We start from the raw sequence: 9,021 nt of genomic DNA, 5'->3' as shown, positions 1-9,021 counted from the left end.
ATGTTCCATTAGTATCTCCCCTCTGAGTACGCTATTTTGTGAATTTTCCCCACGTAGGTTATATGTAATTATGCTTGACTGCTTGTCCCTAAACGTTCACCATAGTGTATCTCATCTATCCAGTCTGGTTTGTTTCTTTGGTTTAAGTAAAAATACCTTCTAATCACATTGGTTCCTCAATGAACTATGAAATTCTTACTCATATATTCCTCCAAAAACATGTGTTCCTCTGTCATTTTGAGGGTTTTGGTACTGTTAATTCCAGGACCACTCACTTCTGCAAAGATCAGTGAGTGCTTATAAACATTTTTTCCCTTTCTGTTTTCTAACAACCATTAGGAAAGAATACTTCTCCCATGCATTTAAAGAAAGAGCTAACCTTAAAAACAGAATGCATACAAAGTGGATAGTGTTTGCTTTTGTGTTACAAATGCAATTTGCCAAAGGGATGTTCTTTTGAGTTTGGACTCTTTATTATAGGAAGAATACTGTGAATTCCAGTCCCCCTGCCCTTCCTCCGAAGTATTTAAAACCCACTCTGGTCCAGTGATACTTGCAGACTTTCTCAGGTTTTTCCTTACTTCACCATCCAGGCCATTAATGAAAGTCTTGACTAGAATCATGCCCTGAACAGATTTGTGTAGGACTCTTGAAATGACCTCCCATTTTGAAAGCACACCACTGAGAATTGCTTTCTAAGTGTTTCTCCACTGGATGACTACTTTATTTCATTGGGACCATATTTCCTAAGTTTGCAAATGAGAATGTCACGTAGGACAATGACAAAAGCCTTACTGAAGCCAGTATATCATATATACTGCTTCTCCCTCACTTGCTAAGCTGGTTCCTACCAGAAGAGGAAATTACACTGGCTTCCACCATTTGATCTTGACAAATCTATGCTGGATACTTTCATCAACATTGTTATCCCTCAGATGCTTATGAAATTGATTGTTCTAGCACTATACCAAATACTGACATTAGGCAGACATCTATAATTCTTTGAGTCCTTTTCTACTCCTTCTTCAAGATATGTGCCACGTTTGACTTATCCTTTCCGGATTCAAAGTGATAATCTCTACCGATTGCTCAGAATAATTCCTTCAACATGCCAAGCTGAATTTCACCAGCCCTTGCAACCTGTATTCACACAGCATATCCAAATACTATCTTTTCCGTTGTATTCTGGCCTGTTTATCCTCGTCAAACAGAAGTTCATTAACTGAGTAGTCATAAGCAGCCCTTCATGAGAATGTTTCAGCCTTCTCTGCACCCATCGCTATTTAATCACCCCTCCCAGTAACGGTACTGAACTGGCCTGTCTGTTCCTTTCTCTTCCTTACAGGACAATGTCTGCTTTGTATTGCCTTTTACGTGATCTACTCTCCAGTTTAGCCCTGCTAATTTTGTCTTCAAATACCTGTGCTTGCTTGTCCCTTAAAGCACGGCAGATGCAGACATATTTGTCCCTTATAATGTTTCCCAATTTTTTCTCCACAGCAGGTCAGTTTGCCACTCTGATTTTAATAAAGTTTCTTTCAGTAATTACTTTCTCTCACACACTCCTTGAAATGATCCCTCTGAGACCCCAATGACCATTTCTCTGAATTCATTCAGGTTTCTTTGTAGGAACATAAGAACAACTGTATTCTGGTCCTCATTCAAAGTCCATCCAATTTCCAAAGCAGTGGATGCTTTGTTATGCCTGCCTTTGTATTCTTACACTTCTGTATGCATGGTTATGATAACTGAATAGGCAAATCTAAAAGTTCTTACTTTCTGTTGAATATTTTTTGTTCCCTAAGAAATATTTTTTCAAAAAAAAAGTCTTGCTACAAGATGTTATTCCCATTAGTTCTCTGACACAAAATATTAGCAAACACCTTCTACTTAGTCTTCTGCTAATTATCTATTGGTCCTCCTAGATAAGACTCCAGCCACTAAATCAGAATTCTATCCATCGCTCACGTGCATTTTTTTGCACTGTCACACTAGAAAGAATCTTTGTGGCATTTAGAGGGACTGACTTCCATATTGAGAAAGATGTGTATTATTTTGCGCAAGATGTATAAAACTGATCCAGAGACAGAAGTTACTTTGAGAGCTAAGATTAAACAGTAGTTAGTTAGCTGATGAATGGCAAATGAGGAAAGTGATATAGGAATGTTAGGGAGATTAGGTATTTAATAGGTTTCCAAATAGAACCCTAGAAGAAAACAAAAATATTGGTAAATGTACACTGGAGAGAAAAAAAGTAAAATCAGTTATTGACAGTGGCTGCCTGGCCAGTATATTAAGGTTATAAGCACAGTAAAATTCCAGCTCCAAATATGCTATGTTTTTGAAAGAGTTATGATCTGGATTGACAGCCAATGATAAAAGATGAGTTATGGGGAATTATCATCTTATAGGTTCTTCAAGTAAAAGAACCTTTTGTACCACTTTTAGCAATGGACAAGGGTCAGAGGCATCCCCAGGGACAGTTTTCTCTGGTACATCTTCTAATATATTCATTGTATAGCCTCGGTAGTCAGGAGGATCGTTTGTTGGGAGGAATCAAAGAAGTAAGAGAACAAATGGCATTACCCTTTATTTCCAACAATCACAGGTGATTCCATCCAAAAGGTAACATATCCCCAGTCTGAGGTTTTCTTTATGTGTGTTACTCTAGAAATTAGATGAACAATTAAACAATCGATACGTAGGATGCTCTGATGTGGTGTGTGAGGTAAGCAATACTGCTCTTACCCAACTTCTTGCATCTGTCTGAAGGAAGGTTTAATTTAGTAGGCTAAGCTGAAAAGTGAGCTGACTCTTGAGCAATCAGGTGGGTTTGCTTCAGGGACACCAATGTTATCAGAGATAGGCAGAGAGGCTAGGGCAGTAAGCTTTCTGATTTTGCTCTGCCAACACATATCTCAGTACCCAAAGTCCACTGTGGCAATCTAGCTAAAGTGCCATGGGAATACTGCACTTTTCAGCTCTTTGAGGCCATTAGATTAGGACATGATTTAGCAGTGGATAAGCTGAAAATCCATCCATATATCTCTTCTGCAGGACTGGACTGAACATTAGCAGCACTTGAGTTTTAACTCACCTTCAAGACAGTCTAGTTGGTGAAAGCTTAACATACTACTTATCTCTACCTAGACATTTCCAGGTTCTGATAATGCTTACAAGGATGAATACAAACCTGTATGCTTTCCTTTATGCTACATAAATCATACATGCCTAGTGCAACAGGACAGAACGCATAGTCTTGTGCTCAGATATCACAAAGGTAAACCTATAACCTTAAGCACTTTACACACATAGGTCTGTACTATACAGGGGTTGTTATTTTTCTTGTGGATGATTTCCTCCTATAACCTGTGAAAATCACACTAATACAGATCAAATGCTAAAATGCCGCCAAAATCAATGATAACATTTTATGTTCCCTTTGCTTTAATTCCTACCATATCATGCAAGGAAATACAGAATTTGGGCTTACTCTTTTACAGGCTTAATTTTTATATAAAATGTTACAATAAAGAAGATGATTCTATTTCAGTATTTCTTAAATGTAAATAGAAAAATGACACTCAATTTGTAATTTTTCTACTGAAAGTCTATCAATCACTCCTGTTATGCAACACTTACAGGCTGTCAGCAATGTCTTTTAGAGACAACTAATCTTTTAGAAGCTCTCTTGCAGTATTTTCTGATTGTACACATAAAATATAGCTGCATGCCAATGCATCACATAGGCGGTTTTGTAGTCTTTCAAACAGATTTACTCAGCCATTTTGCAACAGTATCTGCAATGGAAATCATGCTCAGTGATGAATTACTTTTTATTGGAATCATCCGCACCTGCATGAAATCACCAAAATAACAAAATAATTAGCTCCGACTGAAACCCCAGGCAAATAAACTTATTAAATACAATACTAAAGATTTGTCTCATTGTTTCTCCATATTTTTTATGACTAAACATTTCAGGACAAAAATCAGCTCTTACTGAAAATAAATACAAAAATTTCCTGTAGCAGTGGTGACCTAAGGATAGGAGCCACATTGCACACAGCCAGATACACAACATACAAATAAGGTTCTGTTTCTATAGTAATATTCAAGCTTTTTAAAAATCAGTTCCATTAATGAGGGAGGAGAAATCCCTTACACTGTTCCTTCTTCCTCCTCAGTGGATCCACCCCAAATGCAGTGTGTTGCCCTTCAAAACAGGGCAGCCGCTCCGCGTCTGTAAGCAGGAACCCAAAGAGCATGCTGATGGCACAGGTGAGCAGGAGCTCCTCTGGGCACGCTGGGCCCAAATATTTGGCAGGACTCACTCATTCACCAGTCTCCACTTGTCTTATCAGCATTTCCCCAAGGCCTGTTCCCAAAATCAGTTCCCAGATTGTAACCAGTGTCTTAGATATAAAAATGGTGGTAGATGAGTCGCCAGTAGCTTTGGCCTGTGGTGGGGATCCTTCCCCAGTAATTAAAATTTGTCAGGTATAAATTCAGAAGGAATCTGCTAATGACTCCAGCATATCTTTACTGCACAGCCTGAGTATGAGGTTTCTGGGTCACACCCACCCCTGCTGAGCAGCAATTTTTTCCTCCTAGGCCTCTAGTGTATCTGGGGATTTTAGATGGGTTAAGTAACTCCTGGAGATGTCATCTTGTATATCTTCTCTTCAGCATCCTTTCTTAGGAACAGACATGACCCTTTCAAAAAAAGTTCCATCATCACAAATGCTAGTTTCATGTTTAACCGAAGCAGTTCAAACCAAATTATTTAATCTGGAGGAAGACGCTTGCCTTCTCTCCCCTCCATTCCCAGACTGCTACATTCTGACAGTCTTCTCTCGGCATCCTTGATTTTGTCATTTACCACAGTTTATCACCTTAAGAAACTGGTTAACTTTATACAATTATAACTCAAGAAACTGGTTAACTTTATACAATTATAACTCAAGAAACCTAATTCACTTCAAAGTGCCAAACATACTTGCCAGTTTTCTCATTCGCAATGACTGACATAAGCATATTTGTGCCATAGTTTTCCATAAAGAAAACTTTCAGTATTATTTGTGATCTAAGAAGCAAGCTACCACCTCCATGCTAATGCATTTCATCTGCTGTTCCCATGAGAACTTCAGAGGCCTTTTTTCTTTCAGCCGAGAGAGATCCCTCTTAATATTTCTCACCAGACAAGGTAGATTCTGTAACACCAGCAAATGCTAATAATTGTTATGGTCTCAGTACAGCAGAGAGAAAGTGTCTGGCATGAGGAAGGAAAGAGATCTCAGTGAAATAAATAAAGCCTGAAAGAACAGAGAGAAACACAGTAAACTGCACTGAGACTTGGGCAGTTACATATAGACAAAGTTAGAGGACAAAATATAAAGAGAACATTCCCAAAAACAAGCAGTTGCATTTTCTCTCTAAACAATTCTCATCAGTGAAAATAATTACGTACTTTTGACTCAAAATAGGCCTTGTTTATAGCCCTAGCAATGACTTCATCAGATTCTGTAATACAGAATTTTATTCTCTTTACATTACAGTTGAGTAAACTTTCCTGTTATTGCAGAATTTGCACATGCATCAACAGAAATGTGATTCTGCATATTTTTCCTTAGTTGATTCAAATTCATGGCTGATGTATGTTGGTGTCTTCTTCCCCTGTGATTCATTCATCCTGACCTCTCCTATGCCGCTCACTGGCAGAGAATCACACAAGTACAGAGCCAGGTTGTGCTGGCTTTTGAAAGCAGATCTTCCTTTCGATTTTCCTCTGATTACTACTACAAGTGCGGAAACTCTTCCCCAGAGTTTTTGTTTTAAACATTTACCACAGTTTGTTACCTTCAGAATCCAGTCACGCTTAAGACAACTGTAAGTATTAAATCTAAATCAACTCATACCCTAAAGATATTGCTCTATTTTCTTGCGCCTAAAGCCCCATAATGTACATACTGTAGCGCAATAATGTGCACAATAATGTAGCACAATATAGATACACAGCTTTCTATGCATCTATAACCTAGCTAGACATTACTAAGTAGCTAGACAGTTTTCATACTCCATGGTCTGCTTCCCTCAGACGTCAAGTTCAAATTCTCTTAAAAAATGCAGAGACCACAACTGCCTCCAATAAAAGTTATATATTTTCCTGTTTGGCTTAAGAGAAAAAAAAAAAGACCTTGGCATCTAGCCTGACTAAATTTGCACGGTCTCCTAGGTCCCACAAATTCTTATCTCTTGTAATGAAATACAGTTTTTCAATATTCAGACATCTCTCATGACTCATGATGCCAGGAGGAGCTTAGAGTACTAGGAAGCACCCTGGGAAAATCATATGGAATGCGAGACTGAAGAAATCAAGGAAGACATTAGAAAATCAGATTGCAGAAATTACTCAAACAGCCTATCATTTTTACTCCAGAACAATGTCACCCTAAAAGGATTTTATTTAAACAATTATACAATGTTCTGAGGCTAATGATATGATCTTGGGTAGTTATTTAAAAACCTCTATAAAGAGATTATTTTCCCAAGTTCTGTAGGCCTTCTCCCATAAATTTCACTTCTAAAAGAGTGAATAGAATCTGACACTGGAATAAGTTAACCTGTGATAAATTAAAAAAAAAAAAAAGAAGAAGAAGAAGAAGGAGGAGGAGTTTAAATACACCTGGGGAGTTTAATACATAAGAAATGCTAGCAGAAAGGTCACCATCTTCTGTAACTCCAAACTCTACAACTTCTATAAATGCAACAATTCTATTACCACAGGATTTTATTCCTTTTTTTTTTTTTTTAATAGCCTCAGGTTTCCTGCATACCAGAATACAGGTTCTCAGTTTGGGGCTTGTGAGCAGATCCAGGGGTATTAAGATCACCTTTTTTTTCCTGATAGTTAGATGAAGGTGTCTCAGGGAGAAATATACTGGAGAACAAGCCACATAATAGACTGAAGATAACCGTACTAATATATTTTCCTTGGTTAGACTTTCAGAGATTTTATATTTCTATTCTATTTAAATATTTCCTCTTTACTTTTTCATCCAGAAAAGTTCCACTCACAATCTATTGTTAAAGATACTTAACTCTTTTAAAAGAAAACATCAAAGGTGGTATCTACCAAGAGCAAATCTACATTGAAAAAAATTGAATATGGAAAAAATATTTTACAAAGAACCTCCAGAGAGATGACACCTTTATGTCGAAGCATCAAATCTCTGTTTGCTAACTGACCTGCTTTGCAAATGGTTAAAGCCCGTATTGATAACAAACATTACTCTAACATGAGGGCAGCGCCAGGGTGCCATTTCTGATATTTTTTACCTTCAAGGGTTGCTGAGAATGAGCAGGGCAAAGAGACACAGGCTTTCTAGGAACTTTTGTGCTCACTATGACAGTGATTCATTTGAGAATCAGGGTGAGACAACAATATCAAACACACCCAATAGGGCCAAATGATCTGTGTCACATTCCATAATTTTGTAAAACAGTAGCAGAAGTCATGTGGACCCAGGGATGGAAAAGACGGAAAGCATGGAAAGGAGGGAAGGAAGAATAGCCAAAGAGAAAATCTCTTCCTTTTATGGTAGATATAGCATAAATCAAATCCACTTTCGTCACAGTATATAACGCTCATATGATTTGCAGATTCTAGCGGTATGTCTTATGCTGAATGCATCATATAACACAGCTTTTGGCTGGTCATGTGCCTTGTCAGGCACCAGGCAGGTCCAAAAATGCCAATAAAGGCTGAAACATTAATTGCCATCCAGCAAATCCAATGGAATTATTTTTAAAGTGCTAAAAGTTATATTTGGTGATTTTTCTATTTGGTTCTTGCATGCGGTTCTTGCATGCAATATCAAAAAAAAAAAAGAATTTGCTGGATTAGCTTGAATATAAGGCAGTCTCTTTTCCTGAGCAGAAACACAGTTTCACAAATTTTCTTGTAAAAGCTTGCAATGAGCAACCCATCTGCCCCCATAGATCTTCCTGTCAGCGTAGCAGGGCAACAGCTGCCTTTGAGCATGGGACCTGGTACAACTGTACCAGTCGCGCCTGCCTAACTCCAGGTTTCGACTTAGGTAGTGGGGGGTAAAACTCAAATCACTACAGTGGATTAAATCTGAATTAATCAGTGCTTCATTAGAGCACAGATTACCAGGAAGATAAGAGAGATGTAATTTCTCTCCTTCATAACAACCCAAAGTCGCTTAATATAGTAAAACACTATCTTGAGGGTAAAGTAGTAGCTGGTACTTAGGAGATAAAAATTCTATTAGCAGCTTTGCCCTTGATTGATTGTGTAAATTTGAATAAGTTCCATTCATTTCTTGTATTTCAGATTTTCCTGCCTGTGGAGTAAAGGGAATGATTACCTCCACAATATTGATAGATTTGATACATCTCTATTTTTAAATAAAGTGCTGTGAAAAAAAATCACTAATAATTATTACCAAACTCTGATCTGAAATTCATTCATGAAATTCAAAGAATTCCTTCCTTTGTCTGTTGTGCTAAAGGTCATGCAGAAATGAACATCATTGAAAAATCATGATGTAGAACTTCTCACTGGATTTCTTCTGAAGTAAGAAGGCATACTTCAAATGGTTATTAGCATTTGTTCACAAAGATATCTAAAAAATAGGAGGAGTATTACTTACCATTGCTACACTTAAAATTTCTCCCAGTGCCAAATGAAACTTTAAAAATTGATATGTGTAGCCATGTATAGCATTTCCAGTATTTCTTACTACCTATTCTCATATTTGTTTTCTGAGTACCTTTTAAGCTCAGCAACTGCAATGCAGTTGTTATCATTATATGAACATTTTTCTATGATTGTGTATAACACATACAGATTTGTTTAAGATATTGTTTTAGATCCACTGAACAATCTTGAAATTATTATTCCTACCAGATAAGATCTAGCTGGGATCACTCGTAAAATCGTACAAGCAGAATTAGACTGCTGTCATTTCCGGCTAACAGCGTTACGGGGTACGT

This window comes from Struthio camelus, chromosome W (genome assembly GCF_040807025.1).
Source record: "Struthio camelus isolate bStrCam1 chromosome W, bStrCam1.hap1, whole genome shotgun sequence".
NCBI lineage: Eukaryota > Metazoa > Chordata > Aves > Struthioniformes > Struthionidae > Struthio > Struthio camelus.
This window is presented reverse-complemented; position numbering follows the sequence as displayed.